Source organism: Podarcis liolepis, assembly GCF_965112155.1.
Source record: "Podarcis liolepis genome assembly, chromosome: 11".
Classification (NCBI taxonomy): Eukaryota; Metazoa; Chordata; class Lepidosauria; order Squamata; family Lacertidae; genus Podarcis; species Podarcis liolepis.
In genome coordinates, this window is record NC_139565.1 from 19,202,942 (window position 1) to 19,220,891 (window position 17,950).

A 17,950-nucleotide genomic window follows, 5' to 3' on the forward strand; every position below is an offset into this window, starting at 1 on the left:
CCCCTTCTACCCTCAGGTCGTACACTAAAGCTTGGACTGATTTTTTGGCCTTTACGCATCAGTCAGCCAGGGTTGAACTGAGGGTCTCACCCTCTACTTCTCAGGTGCTGGAATATTTGGCGCACCTGTTCCAGTTGGGACGTGCAGCTAAGACAATTAGGATCCAGGCAGCGGCAATAGCCTTTTTCTGTAAATCATATTTTGACAAGGATCCTTGCGTGAAGTTTGTCGTGCGTAAGGCCCTGGAAGGATGGGGTAGGCTTTGTCCTCCCCAGCCAGCTACCCGGCGCCCAATTTCATTCGATTTGCTGTGCAGGATGCGCAAGGCCTTGCGGCATGTATGCTGGTCCGGGTACGAGGCTCGCCTTTTTTCGGCAGCATTTTCTATGGCTTTCTTTGGAGCTTTAAGGGTGGGTGAGCTCGTGTTGGAGGCACATGGGGATGGTCGCTCCAGGGGTCTCTTGCTCCAGGATGCGCAGTTATCCCCATCAGAGTTGAGGCTCAATATCAGGAGCTCAAAAACGGATCAGAGGGGTAGGGGGGCCCTTCTTCGTCTCCCTGCCACGGGGGAGGCGGGCCCTTGCCCGGTAAAAGATGTCAGAAGATACCTGGCTGTTCGTTCCCCAGGGGATGGTCCTCTTTTGCGGCATGAGAATGGGTTGCCCCTGTCTAGACACCAGTTCGCGATGGTAATGCGAAAGGCGATTAAGGCTGGCGGGGATTCAGCTGACGGTTTCGCCCCACATTCCTTTAGGATAGGGGCAGCCACGACAGCAGCGCACTGGGGCCTGTCTGCCAGTAGAATAAAGGAATTGGGTCGCTGGAAATCAGACGCGTTCAAGGGCTATGTACGGTAACAATTTGGTATTCTTACATCTTTTACTTGTTTACCCAGGTTTGGTGGCCGTTCGCATTTGGCTGGTGGGGCACAGCATCGTGCATTGGGCTGGTGTCGGAGCCAGGCAGTCCGGATTGGGTCCAGGTCTCGGCCTTCCGCCACACGTGCGCATATCGTGGCTATCCAGACGTGGAATGTGCTGGCCGGAGTTCCTGCCGCTGATCCGGAGGCAGTTACTTATGGAAGGGCCGCCCACGGCTATTGTGGTACAGCTGGGAGAAAACGACCTGGTTTCCATGGACTGTTTGTCGTTACGTGCCGCAATAATGGGTGACCTTGAGGTGCTACGGTCATTGGTGCCGTCAGCCAAAATTTTTTGGTCAAAGCTCTTGCAACGACGTGTATGGAAGGGTAGTCGTTGCCCAGTTGCCACTGACAGGGCTAGGAAACGTATCAATTCTGCTGTGGCCAAAAAGGTTTTGGAGCTGGGTGGTGATGTTATTTCCCATCCTGGAATTCAGTTCCAGGCTGAATCATTTTACAGGGAGGATGGCGTGCACCTTTCTGCTTTGGGAAATGAGGCTTGGCTAGGTGCGGTGGTGGCCAAGCTGAGGTCTTGGCTGGGGCTGTGAGTGGTTTGGCGGGGAGCTTAAGGCTCCATGGCGGTTAGGCATTGGTTAAAATGGTTGGTGGAGGGGTAAGTGCCTACCCCTCCAATGGTGTGCGAAAAAGGGAATTCCGTTAAAGGAATCCAGGGGCTTGCCATTCTTTTCGTCCTTGTCCCCGGAGTCGGACTTGGGCCGTGCAAGCCCCAACGGAACATGAGGGTGAGAAGTGATGGACTGGTACCCAGCTTCATATTCTCCCCAATACTTGTTTCCCAGGCTGGCTTCCGCTGGAATCCGGAAGTGCCAGCCCTGTCCCTGGGCAAGGACAGATAGTCATAACCAATGCCTAAGCAACCACTCACATTTTTTGTATTTGAATAAAGTTGTGGCCAAAATTTATGCCAATAACCTTAAACAAAAATTATGTGTGATGTGTGACTTTTTTGGGAAGGGGGGTGGCTTGTGGGACTCAACACGCAAGGCGTGTTCTCCCTGACTGAGAGCACGTGTTGCGGTTGGGAATGCAAGCCACCATGTGTGAATGGCAGTTTGGCTAAACCGGGACTTTAAGGGTTAATTTGGTTACTGGGGAGTTTTGGATGTTGCTATTTTGGAAGGAGGGGTCAGAGGCTATAAAGATAGGACGCCCAACGTGGGTCGTCCTCTTGGCCTTTTTGCACCGGATCACCCACCCACCCTCCCTTTATTTAAGGGGGGGTTTTTTCATGGATCATTTGACCTTGCTATGCCTGTCATGGGGTCGTTCGCCTTGGTGCGGGGGCCTGGTAGGAATTTTGCCATTTGGCTGATTGGCTGGTGCCATTTGGTTTTTGCCTACTGCGTAGCAAATCGTCACAACTTGTAAGGTTGGCGGTTAGGCATTGGTTAAAATGGTTGGTGGAGGGGTAAGTGCCTACCCCTCCAATGGTGTGCGAAAAAGGGAATTCCGTTAAAGGAATCCAGGGGCTTGCCATTCTTTTCGTCCTTGTCCCCGGAGTCGGACTTGGGCCGTGCAAGCCCCAACGGAACATGAGGGTGAGAAGTGATGGACTGGTACCCAGCTTCATATTCTCCCCAATACTTGTTTCCCAGGCTGGCTTCCGCTGGAATCCGGAAGTGCCAGCCCTGTCCCTGGGCAAGGACAGATAGTCATAACCAATGCCTAAGCAACCACTCACATTTTTTGTATTTGAATAAAGTTGTGGCCAAAATTTATGCCAATAACCTTAAACAAAAATTATGTGTGATGTGTGACTTTTTTGGGAAGGGGGGTGGCTTGTGGGACTCAACACGCAACGGGGTGAGCTCCCGTTGCTCGGTCCCTGCTCCTGCCAAGCTAGCAGTTTGAAAGCACTTCAAAGTGCAAGTAGATAAATAGGTACCGCTCTGGCGGGAAGGTAAATGGCGTTTCCGTGCGCTGCTCTGGTTCGCCAGAAGTGGCTTAGTCATGCTGGCCACATGACCTGGAAGCTGTACACCCGCTCCCTCAGCCAATAAAGCGAGATGAGCGTTGCAACCCCAGAGCCGGTCATGACTGGACCAGGGGTCAGGGGTCCCTTTACCTTTTATGTTCCTCCTGTATTCAGGGGTGTATGTCATGCTAAGGGAGGGGCAGTACCTCTGGTAAAACAGTACCTCTGGCATGCAGATTGAACACCAGTTCTGCAAGGAACTAGGCCAGGCTGTCAGAAGGGTTCCAGCCTGAAAACATCTATTACTGCTGAAAGAGTCCAGTGCCAGAGTTGGGGACGATCATCACACATGGGGCAACTACAGGGGGCCACTTTGGTACCGGGAAAAGACCTCATGCAAGTAGTTCTCAACAGATTACAGTCCCTTGCTGACAGTGCTTATCCCAAGTCACAATGTGGCGAACGCGTCTGCAAAAATGTCTTTCAACATGACGTGAAGGCTGGCAAAATTAACCCTGCCCTGTGGGAATCCCTTGCAGATGACCGCAGTGCCTGGAGGCAGACTGTCAGGTTGTGTATCCACAGCAGTAACCAGAGGATAAAGGACTGCTGGGAGGAGTGCAAAGAGAAGAAACTCCATAGTGCACCTGTAGCAATGAAATAGGACGCCACCATTTGCCCCAGCTGCAATCAAACATGTCTCTCCTGTATTGGTCTCTACAGCTACAGAAGGTGCTGTACCTCTCCAATGGTTTGACTTTATCACCATTGGCACACTCTTCCATTGTCTGTCAAGGCAGACGGATGCCAATGGATTCAGGCTGTACTGTGTGGAAGAATTCAAAACATCTGAATTGGCCTAAGTCCCTTTCCTTTCCATGGAAGAGTTATGCACATACTTTTCTTTCAGTTGAATCAATGGGACTTAAAACTGATTAACTCTGGCTGGATTATGCCCTTGGATTTTTATTCCTAATATGGCTGAAGCCCAAGAATTTCAGCATAATTATCTTGCATAAGATATAGTTGGATAAAAGCTGGAAAACCTGGCTCTTTCTAAAACGTTATTAAAACAATTAATCAACAATTCCAAGCCAAAGTTAACATCAAAGAGCTAGACTCCGACCAACCCTAACACAGAACTCACACACATAGAAATTAAGATAATGATCCCAAAGCAGTCTCATTTTGTCTTCATGACTGTCACCTGATGGGCATTAATTTCATTCTGGGAATAATTGGTCATGGGAGATAAACTAAATCACAGCCATGGATGACTGGATGATTGCCTTTCTCCTTCCCCTTCCTAGTGAAAGAGTGTAACAGCTTTTTCCAAGAACAGAGAATGAATATCGCACACCCACACCCAAAGGATATCAGTTTATTCAACCTTAGGGTCTATCTAAGCAAGCCATTTTTCATGCAATCTGCTGCTGGTATTTGTACAAGGAGCGGGCGCAGTTTGCAACACAACTCCAGCTTCTTTTTCCCCAAGCAAGGGCCTGTATCTCATTAAAAAGATGTAAGCTTTCACACTATTGGGTTTTAAGATAAATTTTTATTCCTCCTGGCTGTTGGTTTGACCCTCTTCTTTTGACCACTGGAATGTTATTTTCTTATTATACACATATAGGATTTATGCAATTTTACCCATGTACCTATTCACCTTGTTACTTTGTTTTGTCTGACTACCACTAAATCAGTTAATACAGTGTTTAACTATTTCTTATGAAAGACAGATTAGCACATTACATTAGCAGCTTACAGCTTTTTCTTTTGTCAAGCAAATTGCTTATTCATGATAGCAGTGTGATGTGTAAGCCAGGAACCTTTAGAATTCCATTGCAGTCACTTTCCTGATTATGGAAACTTGCGAGTGCCTTTGTTATCCAGAAGTTGTTGCTGCAAGGGGACCGCATGTTTTGATATCACATATTTACACTTCAAACACAGCTAGGTCACTTAGGATGTAAATCCTACACACAGTGGAGGGTGTGTGTGTACAAAATAAGGGCCCCAAAAGTAATATATTAGCTCTTACTGATGGCCTTGAGGACAGATTCTTCTACCCATCAACTGCTGATGCAGAAAAGCTAACTGAAGTTCTTATGCAAAATCTCTCCTTAGCTTTGCCATGGTGTAGTTATCAACACTTTGCATGTTAAATAATGGGTGGCTAGTAAAAGGTAAAGGTAAAGGGACCCCTGACCGTTTGGTCCAGTCGTGGCCGACTCTGGGGTTGCGGTGCTCATCTCGCTTTATTGGCCGGCGTACAGCTTCCGGGTCATGTGGCCAGCATGACTAAGCCGCTTCTGGTGAACCAGAGCAGCGCACGGAAACACCGTTAACCTTCCTGCCAGAGCGGTACTTATTTATCTACTTGCACTTTGACATGCTTTCGAACTGCTAAGTTGGCAGGAGCAGGGACCGAGCAATGGGAGCTCACCCCGTCGCGGGGATTCGAACTGCTGACCTACTGATTGGCAAGCCCTAGGCTCTGTGGTTTAACCCACAGCGCCACCCGCATCCCTAGTTCACACTAAAAAAAGCAGAGACATCACTTTGCTGATAAAGGTCCATATATCCAGTTACAGATAGGTAGCCGTGTTGGTCTGCCATAGTCAAAATAAAAAATTCCTTCCAGTAGCACCTTAAAGACCAACTAAGTTAGTTCTTGGTATGAGCTTCTTCAGATACTGTGTATTTTGACAAAGGTCCACATAGTTGAAGCTATGGTATCCCAGTAGTGATGTATGGAAGTGAGAGCTGGACCATAAAGTAGGCTGATCATCGAAGAATTGATGCTTTTGAATTATGGTGCTGGAGGAGACTCTTGAGAGTCCCATGGACTGCAAGAAGATCAAACCTATCCATTCTGAAGGAAATCAGCCCAAGTGCTCACTGGAAAGACAGATCCTGAAGCTGAGGCTCCAATACTTTGGCCAAATCATGAGAAGAGAAGACTCCCTTGAAAAGACCCTGATGTTGGGAAAGATGGAGGGCACAAGGAGAAGGGGACGACAGAGGACAAGATGGTTGGACAGTGTTCTCGAAGCTACCAGCATGAGTTTGACCAAACTGCGGGAGGCAGTGGAAGACAGGAGTGCCTGGCATGTTCTGGTCCATGGGGTCACGAAGAGTTGGACACGACTAAATGACTAAACAACAACCGTTCATACTCACCTGAAGAATGAAAAAAGGATATAAAGCCCAACTGGAATAAGAGTTAGAAGGAGGAGAATTTGAATTCAGCTTAAGAGTGCTTAGCTGATTCCTAACCATTCAACCTCTATACACAGTCGTACCTTGGTTGTCGAACACCTTGTGACTCAAACATTTTGACTCTCGAATGCCATAAACCCAGAAGTTAGTGTTCTGGTTTGTGAACATTCTTTGGAACCCAAACAGCCAACTGTTTGCTTCAGCCAACTTCAGTTTCTGATTGAGTGCAGGAAGCTTCTGCAGCCAATCAGAAGCCGTGCCTTGGTTTTTGAATGTTTTTGAAGTCAAACAGACCTCCGGAATGGATTCTGTTCAAGAACCAAGGTGCAACTGTTTCTGGAAATAAGACTCCTCCAAATAAAACTTAATACCACAAGCTGCCAAGGAATTTCTGATTGTATCTACCTTTCTTTTAAATGAGAACCAGTGAAGGCGGTGAAGGTACTGTGTGAGTGTCAGGAAGCTGTTGGAGGGTGGATGGTGGCTAACAGATTGAGGTTGAATTCTGACAAGACAGAAGTACTGTTTTGGGGGGATAGGAGGCAGGCTGGTGTGGAGGACTCCCTGGTCCTGAATGGGATAACTGTGCCCCTGAAGGACCAGGTGCACAGCCTGGGAGTCATTTTGGACTCACAGCTGTCCATGGAGGTGCAGGTTAATTCTGTGTCCAGTGCAGCTGTTTGCCAGCTCCATCTGATATGCAGGCTGAGACTCTACCTGCCCACAGACTGTCTCACTAGAGTAGTGCATGCTCTAGTAGTTATCTCCCACCTGGACTACTGCAATGCGCTCTACGTGGGACTTGGAAACTACAACTAATCCAGAATGTGGCAGCAAGACTGGTGATTGGGAGTGGCCGCCGAGATCATATAACACTGGTCCTGAAAGACATAAATTGGCTCCCAGTACGTTTCCAATCACAATTCAAAGTGTTGGTGCTGACCTTTCAAGCCCTAAAGGGCCTTGACCCAGTATTCCTGAAGGAGTGTCTCCACCCCTTCTGAGGTCCAGCTCCGAGGGCCTTCTGGTGGTTCCCTCACTGCAAAAAGTGAGGGTATAGGGAACCAGGCAGAGGGCCTTCTCGGTAGTGGCGCCCGCCCTGTGGAACGCCCTCCCATCAGATGTCAAGGAAATAAACAACTGACTTTTAGAAGACATCTGAAGGCAGCCCTGTTTAGGGAAGTTTTTAATGTTTGATTCAATTTTTAATATTCTGCTGGGAGCTGCCCAGAGTGGCTGGGGAATAAATATCTGTTTCCTATTCTACATATGCAATCTGCACAACTTTCCTTGTAATTATCAGGGTCTGTGGATTTTGGTTGGTCTTTGTTTGCCATCAATGCTGCCTGCTTCCCAAGGGGAAAGGTGAGGCCTTGACTCTGACATATCACTGACACTGTGACATATCACTGACCCAAGCCCCTTCAAAGCCTAGCACAACTGAGGCAGTAAGGCCCATCCTTCTCCAGAGATTTGGGTGGTTTCCTGTTGTGTTGAACCTCAGAAAGGTTCTGAAAATAAAATAGCAAAGCATCTCATAGTTTCCCAAGCCTTTTTGAAGTCCAGGCAAGATCAAGCAAAGGCCCCACCCTTCTGCTGGCTTTGGGAAAGGGCTGGGGCTCTTGCAAGACTAAAAGATGTGAATTGGCAGGCATATTTGTGGCTCTACGATAAAAGTGCTTTTGCTGATAGTGCTGGGGAGTATTTGCATTTTTTGAACAGTCAGTACATTCTATCTTACACCGGGAAATATGGCATTTCCTTCAGATAAAACATTTGTTGGTGGAATGTACTGTAGATGCAAGACAAGTATGTATACCCTACTGGATATATTTTTATTATGTCATTAACAAGACTGGACAGAACTAAGTTCCTGTTACCTGTTTTAATTACTTGATGGTTTGCCATGACAAGTCTGAAATATTTCAATCATTTCTATTTTGGGTTTTAATATTATTTTTGAGTACTGCATGTACCCTGCTGTGCAATTTATGTGATTTTTTTTTAGACAGCGCAAGCATGTCACTCCATTGTGCACTATTAAACTGTATAATTGCATTTAGGGTAGCATGAATATGTTGGGCAGAATTTAAGTGTGTGTATGTGTGTATACACACACACACACTTAACACACACACCCTGGACCTCTAAAAATAGCATCCTACTGTTGCTAAATTATAATGTAATGGTTAAAGCAGGGGTAGACAACCTGAGGCCCATGGGCCGGATGCGGCCCAATCGCCTTCTCAATCTGGCCCACAGACGGTCCGGGAATCAGCGTGTTTTTACATGAGTAGAATGTGTACTTTTATTTAAAATGCATCTCTGGGTTATTTGTGGGGCCTGCCTGGTGTTTTTACATGAGTAGAATGTGTCCTTTTATTTAAAATGCATCTCTGGCTTATTTGTGGGGCATAGGAATTCGTTCATTCCTCCCCCCCCCCCGAATATAGTCCGGCCCACCACATGGTCTGAGGGACAGTGGACCGGCCCACGGCTGAAAAAGATTGCTGACCGCTGGGTTAAAAAGCATAGCTGGGGCACCTTCATAGTGACCACATGAAGATGCCATAAGTCATGTTCATTAAATAATTCACACTATTTTTTGTCAAACCTGTATCTTGTTTTCTTCCAAGAAGCTCAGTATGTTGTTTAATAATAATACATAACCCTAAGACTAAGAAATAATCCTTAAGCTCACATTCAGCATAATGGTCACTTTCAGCAAGCCAGGGAATCAACTGGTGGTGGGACAAGTTAGGATTCTGCCCCCACCCTGACCGCCTCACAATTTTGGTAAGACATAGATGTGTTGCATAGACATACACCAGCTCCCCAGCAGGTGGATCATTGATGTTATTGGAAGAGAAAGGGGGAAGGGGAAGGTGGCAGGGATGCCAGCATGGTGTAAACTCACCAGCAGAGCCAACCTGGTTCTCCTAATGGTGTTTGCATTGCACCAACCACCCTACCACTTTGCTTGTCTTCCTGCTAGCAAGCAACAGCAACCCGCCTTCCAGGAAGCTAAGGTTGCAGTTCTGCCCCATCCAGCAAGCTGCTTCTGTAGGAATTTTGTTGTTCAAAATCAGGAGTAATGGTTGAAGGTGGTATCCAACTAAACAGTTCTACTAGCGCAAGCACTTTTGGCTGCACAACGAAACTTTCCCTCCCTCTCCCCTCCCTGTTCATCTCCACATTAATCTGCTCCAGAGGTTGGGGGAACCCTCAGAACCTATTTAGGAAGCATGAGGGAGAGGAGAATTTTTCACAAGCAGAACTGTTTAGCTGGGCACTGCCCTGAGTGAGCACATAAATCCTGCTGTGCAGAAATGCAGTGTGGAACTTGCATCAAAAACATTGCATTGCAGTGCATGGAACAGATAACCCTCAGCATTCCTTCCAACTCTATGAGTATGGGATTCTATAACCATAGAGTCCAGGAGTGAGAAAGGCCAACACCCTCCCCTGGACTGTGGCTTTATTCAGTTTGCTAAACTTAGAGTTTCCCAAACTTGGGTCTCCAGCTGTTTTTGGATTACAACTCCCACACTCCCTAGCTAGCAGGAACAGTGTCAAGGGATGATGGGAATTGTAGTCCAAAAACAGCTGGAGATCCAAGTTTGGGAAACTTTGGTTTAGGGTTATAGTGACTTGTCGAAGAATTGATGCTTTTGAATTTGGTGTTGGAGGAGACTCTTGAGAGTCCCATGGACTGCAAGAAGATCAAACCTATCCATTCTGAAGGAAATCAGCCCTGAGTATTCACTGGAAGGACAGATCGTGAAGCTGAGGCTCCAATACTTTGGCCACCTCATGAGAAGAGAAGACTCCCTGGAAAAGACCCTGATGTTGGGAAAGATGGAGGGCACAAGGAGAAGGGGACAACAGAGGACGAGATGGTTGGACAGTGTTCTCGAAGCTATGAACATGAGTTTGAACAAACTGCGGGAGGGAGTGGAAGACAGGCGTGCCTGGCGTGCTCTGGTCCATGGGGTAACGAAGGGTCGGACACGACTAAACGACTAAACAACAAAAATGACTTGTCAATTTGATTATGAAGGATTGTAATACTAGATTAGATTTGTACATCATGTAGCCCAGTACCCTATACTACGAAAAGCTTCCCTACAGCCAACAATTACTGAACATTAGCCTGACAAGAGTGTGCTGCTAGCAGAAGAACAAAATAAATGCATCTAATATCAGTGATGAAACATGATACATATCAGTACTTCATGATTCAAAAAGTAATTCTGTATATAACTAAACTAGGTAACTCATGTAAGTGACGCATGCTGCATGCTAGACTGGAGGAAGGCAAGAAAGCCCCTCAGATTTGTCTAAAAACTCGAGTCCAAAAACAGTAATAATTCAGACCCTGAACATGAAGAAAACTCCATCCAAAGCAAGCACTAAACTCTTTATACTCAAATTCAGACTCTTTCATTCAGATTAATTAGGAATAGTTATCTTCCTTGGCTCTGTGATGATGATAACAAATACAGATTAGATTACTTCTCAACTATAGGATCAAACATAACCTGAAAGACCAAGGTCTTTGACTATACTCTTTAAGAATGACAGGAAGGTAGAAGTGTATAAAATGACAACTAACCTGCTGAACACATCCAATTTCTGTTCTAAATGGCATAAAGGTGTCATTTTGCTTCCTGACATTTGAGAATTCACTGCTGACTCCTTAATGTGTAGGACTTTTCACTCCAGTGGAAACATGAGCAGAAATACACCGAGTTCCTATGTAGATTACAAGTCATAGATTGAACTGGAATCAAAAAAGTAGTGCTTCACTGAGATATAGCTGCAATCCTGTACTCTCTGTTACACACACTGTCTCACAGAAGTCGATAAGGAACTAGGCACCAGACTATAACTGAGATTTTCCACCAATATATTGTTACAAGTAATGACAACAGGAAATCTATTTCCAAGTCTCTTTTTAATTCTGAGATGTGCAAGCTGAATTCATGCATCATGTAAAGTCATTTTCCCATACGGGATGCCTGGCTCAGAACAGAAAGATACTTGCTAGGCTTCATATTTCATAGAGAAATTGAAATGAAATGAATTTTGCAGTGGCACTTTACATCTGACATCATGCATGTGGTTATTTTTTTTTTTTTTTTACTAATAAAGCCATCCGTATCCAGTCCAGATCTCTTTATGAAAACTGCTACGCTGGGCTTTTATTCTTTAGAAACCTGAACACTCCTATTCTTAAGCATACCTGTCAACCACAGGCTGATTAGCTCCTTGTTGCTCACTTCAGAAACCCAGCAAGCAGAAAACGACATCAGGGCAACGGCGTCGCCCTCTCACCAGCTATCCTCATGCAAGCAAAACGCACAACAGGAAAAACCAATTATATCTGAGGGTTTTGCCGAAGTAACATTGGAAATTGTCAACAATGGTTATTTCTGAAGGCTCCCTCTTCGCTGCACACAAGAGTTCAGCAGAGAATGCTCGCATTTCCTGTGGAAACTAGTTTCGCTGCTGTTGCCGGTGACATGCCACCGATGCTTTTCCTTTATATGGTTTTTTTAAGGCAAAAAGCAAAATAAAACATGGCATTTTTGCAACGGCCACAATGAAATGTTTGCCCCGCTCACCACCTTGCAGACATTTTTTTTAATCACCACCAGGGAAGAAAGGGGTGTGTGAGAGAGAGTGAGTGAGAGAGAGAGAGAGATTTCAGCAAAGGCTGCAGGAACACAGAAGCTCTTGCCCCCACATCATGGTGCCTTGGAGATGTCAAGAGTTTATAAAACGGAGGTGGGAAGAAGTGAGCACTCCCACCTCTCTCTCTGTGTGTGTTTTCTCTCCCTCCATTGATCTCTCTCTCCCTCTCTCTCCCTTAGTTCTTGATGTCATCCGATCCACGCGCATTCAAAAGCATCTCGAGACCCTTAGCGAGTGGATGACTGCGCGATGCTTGCGATTACAGACACAGTCACACCTCTCTCCGGGGTGTGTGTGTGTGTGTCAACTTCAATAAAATTGGGGGGGGGGGGGTGTTCCAGGTAAACCCCGCCCCATACCGTCGATCACGTGGCACTATTTGAATGGCAATGCCCATCAACTTTGGGTGGCCCTGGTCAATATTGTATTGGGGCCCCCCAAAGGACCTTGCCCCCTTAGGAATCGGCTCTCTTATGCATCCCCCGTCCTCTCTCGCTCTCGCTCTCGCTCTCTTCTGCACACTTCTCCATCCCTCGCTTCCTTGACGCGCGTGGGGTGTCAGTCCCGCAACGGGGATCCTCGTGTGCGCAAGGAGCTCGGCGGCGAGCAGGCGGCGGAATAAGCGCCAGAGAGGCGGCCGACACAAGGGACCTGCTGCTCTTGCAGCTTCTGGTTGGGACCTCGCCGGTCCGAGAGCCCGTGGCTCCTCTCCCCGCGAGGGAGCAGCTCTCTCCCTCGCACCCCCGAAGGCGGAGGGAGTCCCGAGCCAGCCGGGCTCGCCTTCTGCGCCTCCAGCGGCTTGGAGAGGGGCGGGACCCTGGGCGCAAACTTGTGGCTCCCCTCCTCTCCAACCCTCCAGCTCTTCTCCCCTCGGGCGCAGGAGGAACTACTGGCACTCACCCACCCCCGTCCGCTGCTCTCGGCTCTCCCTCCGCCGCCGCCTCCGGGGACTCCGGCTCGCTCCCTCTCCTCTCCCGCCTCGCCGCTGTCTGGCTCCGGCAGCGCGCGGGCTTGGCGGGACGCGAGCGCCGGCTTCTCCAGGCTGCTTGCGTCACAATGAAGCGGAGGCCGTCCCCCGTCCCCCCCTACGCGCCGGGAATTCGGGGGGCTGTGATCGTGGTGCGGGGGAGGGAGGGGGTTTCCACGTGACTTCAAAGGAAGGCCTTGAGCTGGAGGGGGGGGGACGAGGATGAAGAAGGAGAAGAAGAAGGAGGAGGAGGAGGAGGAGAGGAGCAGGCAAGGCGAGGTGGGGAAAGGTGGTCGGGATGGGAAGCGTTCCGCCGCGCTCGCCGCTGCGTCTGGAGCTGCCCCGCTCGGCCGGCGCTGGATGCTGAAATAGCCCCTGGCAGCCCCCTCCCCCGGCCGCCCCTCGCCGGCCACGCGCTCCCAGGCTCTCCTGCTCATTCGTCTGGCGCTCGCTTTTCTCCCCCCCCTCCCAGTCGCCTCCCCACCCCCCCTCCGCGACACACGTTAGCTTTCTCTCTCTCTCTCTCTCTTTCGCGCAGTTCTTCTGCTGTTCTTTGGCACGCATTCCTTTGCTCTCCTTCTCCCGATTCTCTGCTTCACGCCCCCCCCCCGCCGTCATTTTCCTCTGGCAACACTTTCCATGTTTGCCCATCCGACACACTTTCTCTCGTCGCATCCTCCCTTGTTCTGTTCACACTCCTGCCTCTCCATCCCTCTTTTCCGCCACCCCCCTGCAATTTGGCTTTCTTCACCTTTGGGGTGACTTTTCTCCAACGCCCGTAGCCAGGATTTATGATATTTTGGGAGGGGGCGGGGTTCAGGACAACCGCCTGTCATCATCCTCTGGCTGGCTCTGTCTAGCAGATTCGGAATGAAATGTCTCGACAACGGTTGTTTTAGATTCATAGAGTCAGAAGGTAAGATCCACTCATGGTTTGTAGTCTGCTTTTTGCCCATTCCTGGTTCAAGGCTTAAAAGGATATAGCAGGGTACCCCAAACTTGGTACTCCAGCTGTTGTTGGATTACAACTCCCATCATCCCTAGCTAGCAGGGCCAGTGGTCAGGGGTGATGGGACTTGTAGTCCCAAGAAAACAGCTGGAGACCCAAGTTTGGGAAACCCTGGTTATAGCAAAACTTAGAATCATAGAGTCAGAAAGGACCATTAGGATCACCTAGTTCAAGGTCCTGCAATGCAGCAATATGCAGCTGTCCCAGACGAGGATCGAACCTGCAACCTTGGCATTATTAGCACATGCTCTAACAAATTGAGCTATAGTACATATGAGCTAGGGACGCGGGTGGCGCTGTGGGTTAAACCACTGAGCCTAGGACTTGCTGATCAGAAGGTCAGCAGTTCAAATCCCTGTGGCCAGGTGAGCTCCCGTTGCTCGGTCCCTGCTCCTGCCAACCTAGCAGTTCAAAAGCACATCAAAGTGCAAGTAGATAAATAGGTACCGCTCCGGCGGGAAGGTAAACGGCGTTTCCGTGCGGTGCTCTGGTTCGCCAGAAGCGGCTTAGTCATGCTGGCCACATGACCCAGAAGCTGTACGCCAGCTCCCTCAGCCAATAAAGCGAGATGAGCGCCGCAACCCCAGAGTCAGCCATGACTGGACCTAATGGTCAGGGGTCCTTTACCTTTACCTTTACATATGAACTAGTAGCCCTAACTCAGGGGTGAAGCCATGCTGACTGAGGCCTATGGGAGCAGGAGCCCAACAACATACTTCCTTTTGACCCCAAGGGTTCAGGAAAACCTGTCAAAACCTTTCTACAATTTCTACTTTTAGTTAAGTATTTTTATTTATTTGCTTGCTTTTTTGTGGGGGAGGGGCAGCTGCCTCCCTGCCCCCTGGCTACGCTCATGTCTATGGCAATTTGTCATTTGATTTTTCTCTTTTTAACACCCTTTCTGTTGGTCCATCTGCTGCACACCCCTCCTTCCGTCATTAAGGAAGAGCTCCGCCAGATTAAAATCTCAAGGAAGATGACATCTTTGTTGTTCGCCTTCGTTTGTGTTGTTCTAAGGACCTGTTGGGATCTGAAATAAAGGAAGACCAATGAAGCTACAGCAGTGGAGGGGAGGAAGAGGCAGCCCCTTAAAATGGGAGACATTCCCTTCAAACCTAATTAGCCAGTTTCAGCAGGATTGCCTGGGCTTTAATTAAGCATTTTGCCCTCTTCCGAGACTTGGCAGAAGTGTCCAAGGCTGGCCTCAGCCGGTAGGAACAGTCTGTTTTGGCCAATGTCCAAGTTACCCTTCTGGCTGAATGTGAAATGTTTGCACTGTTATGGTTCAGGATGCTTCCACATGTCGCTATCCTTCAAGAGCAGGTTCTCATCAGCTTCACAGTGGCCATGCACCTGCATGCGTCTTGTGCAGTAGCAGTGCTTGCTCACATGCTGCACCCAGACTTCCCACCAATTTGCCATGTTGCTTGCAGCATTTCCCTCCGTGACCTGCAATGAAAATACAGCTTCAGGATGTGCAAAAGAAAGCCTTATAATTTACCTTAAGTGCCTGTCTTAGCACTGCCTTGGAGCTTCCTCTTCCTTGCTTAATGGTCCACAAAGAGGATGGAGGGTTCTTCCATTCATTTCTGTACCTTCCCCTGGTTATTGTTCCACATTCTCCTAGAGAATTCTTGTCTTTGCTAAGAATACTGTACAACGCCAGCCTGCAGTCTGTTGATGCCCCACAACATAGTGTGGAAAACCTTAACACATAACATAAACCACACAGCCCTGCTTATGAGTGTTTCTAGTTGGAATAGCAATCTAGTATCTAAAAAAAGCAAACATTTTTCTTTTCATCTGAAACAGTATAGCTGATCTGCAGCAACAAGTTATGATTTGAAAGCTCATGTGTCTGGGGGTGGGGAAATGAAGTTTAAAAATTCATCCAAGTTGCTACCACACCTTGGAATCCAGATACTAATGTTGTCATGACCCCTGAATCTAACAATGATCTGGATCAGGGCCGTGCACTGATCATCCCTCAGCCCATGTGGTGGGCTGGACTATATTTTTTGGGGGAGAAATGAATGAATTCCTATGCCCCACAAATAACCCAGAGATGCATTTTAAATAAAAGCACACATTCTACTCATGTAAAAACACACTGATTCCTGGAATGTCTGGGGTCCGGATTGAGAAGGCGATTGGGCCGCATCCAGCCTGCGGGCCTTAGGTTGCCTACCCATGATCTGGACACAGAGTCAGAAGCTTCAGGGGCACCAAACAGGCAGAACATTGGTCCTGAGGCTGAGGAATTAGATGCCTCCCATTGCACACCACAGTCTGGTGGAGCTGGAAGCATACTAGGACAGCAGCTGCGGAAGGAAGGAGTGCTTGTCTTCAGGCCAGGGGTTTGGCATGTTAAGGATCTGAAGTTCTTCACAAAGGGGTGGAGTTAGAAGAAGTAGTCTGAGATAGAGGTCAGCTGAGGCTGATGGGAGTTGGAGTCCAATAACATTTGGAGGGTTGAAGGTTCCCCATCCCTACTGTAGATAACAGACCACAGCTTCTACACCTTCCAAGATTTAAGTCATTAGAGTGGACAGTCAACAAATGACATGAAGAGAGATGGGGCAGGCAGAGATATTGCAAGAGTCAAGAGGTTATAGCAGGGGTCAGCAAGCTTTTTCAGCCATGGGCCAGTCCACCATCCCTCAGACCATGTGGTGGACCAGACTATAATTTTTTGGGGGTGGGTGGGAATGAACGAGTTCCTATGCCCCACAAATAACCCAGAGATGCATTTTAAATAAAAGCACACATTCCACTCATGTAAAAACACCAGGCAGGCCCCACAAATAACCCAGAGATGCATTTTAAATAAGAGGACACATTCTACTCATGTGAAAACACGCCAATTCCCGGACCGTTTGCAGGCAAATGGGCCACATCTGGCCCCTGGGTCTTAATTTGCCTACCCCTGGGTTACAGAAAAAAGTTGGAAAGGAACAAATTAGTAGGCTCTTCCCTATGAATGTTTGCACCACCATAAGATGGTCTGTATTATTGCCACGTTTTATTTTTACCAGCAAATTTACTCTTTCATAAGCTATTGATAATATGATCCAATTAGTAATTAGTTATCATCATTCTGTTTTGTTATAGTAGGATTTCCCTTTCCAGGCTGGTTGGAGCTGCATATATTTTCCATGTAAAGGAACTGACCCTTTGTAAATCTGACAGCCTTCCCTCATATCAAGGACAAAACTCCCATGAGGTTTTGTAATGCAAATGAATTTTGGCCTTTTCAAAACTACACCTTCTCCATGTAGCAGGAGAGGAGAAGCTGATTCCACCGCCTCTTGATGTTTGAGAGCATAAAGGGTTAATTAAACTTTTGTGCAAAGCGATACATGTTTCCTTTGCCAGATCAGATCATAAATAAAAGGAGTTTATTTCCAGCTGCAATTAATGAGTAGATGAGGATGATACTGCTTTGTTTGTTTCCAAATAAATATTGACTCTTTTGTTTATTTAGTACAGATTATCTAGTACATCACTAGTGACTGTTCTAATGAGGTCATTTAAGGTGAGCATGGACAGAATAAATATATGGAGAGAATGTCTGTGCCCTCCCACCTTCTGCTCACCCCACTATAGTTAATGGCAAAACTTCCACTAACTCCAGTAGGTTCATTTTCAGCCATAAATTCCAGGATTGACAGAGCAGTTCTTCAGATCTAGTCAGTCTGTCATATGCACTGTCAAAGACAGCTTGTTCATTCAAGGTTCAATTGTTGGAAGGAAAGATAAAATCTCTTGGGGCCTGGGGAGGCCCAGCCCAGGGATATGTCAATTACTATGGGGGGGGGGAACTAAGGCTAAATTGTTAATAAGGCCTGAGGAAGTTTGTGCAAACTTATTTCCCAGTTATTTATATGGGATGCTCAGATCTTGTAAGATTGGTGTGTGTGTGTGTGTGTGTAGCTAATGAAAACAGAGCCGCTTCTGGAGAACCAGAGCAGAGCATGGAAACACCATTTACCTTCCCGCTGGAGTGGTACCTGTTTATCTACTTGCACTTTGATGTGCTTTCGAACTGTTAGGTTGGCAGGAGCACGGACCGAGCAATGGGAGCTCACCCCGTTGTGGGGATTCGAACCTCTGACCTTCTGATTGGCAAGTCCTAGGCTCTGTGGTTTAACCTACAGCACCACCCGCGTCCCCTGCCGTTAGGTTTGTGCAATTCAA

The 17,950-nt window shown here is 47.6% G+C and overlaps 1 protein-coding gene and 1 long non-coding RNA gene across 6 annotated transcripts in view; one reads left to right on the plus strand and one right to left on the minus strand.

Annotated features, from left to right (window-relative positions):
- Positions 1 to 13,284, minus strand: part of SNCAIP (synuclein alpha interacting protein) — a 125,552-nt gene extending 112,268 nt beyond the window's left edge. The window contains exon 1 of one of the 5 annotated variants that reach the window (XM_083464457.1): positions 12,682 to 13,284. The gene's annotated coding sequence lies outside the window, so the exon portion shown is untranslated. Of the gene's footprint in view, positions 1 to 10,695; positions 10,831 to 12,677 lie in introns of those variants that run through there. The other 4 variants (XM_083464456.1, XM_083464453.1, XM_083464454.1 and 1 more) reach the window with 4 other exon arrangements.
- Positions 13,285 to 13,410: 126 nt separating this feature from the next.
- On the plus strand, positions 13,411 to 17,171 carry LOC310688345. Its single transcript, XR_014516878.1, has 2 exons — positions 13,411 to 13,660; positions 16,868 to 17,171. It is a non-coding gene; the product is annotated as an uncharacterized lncRNA (long non-coding RNA).
- The last annotated feature ends 779 nt before the right edge of the window (positions 17,172 to 17,950 follow it).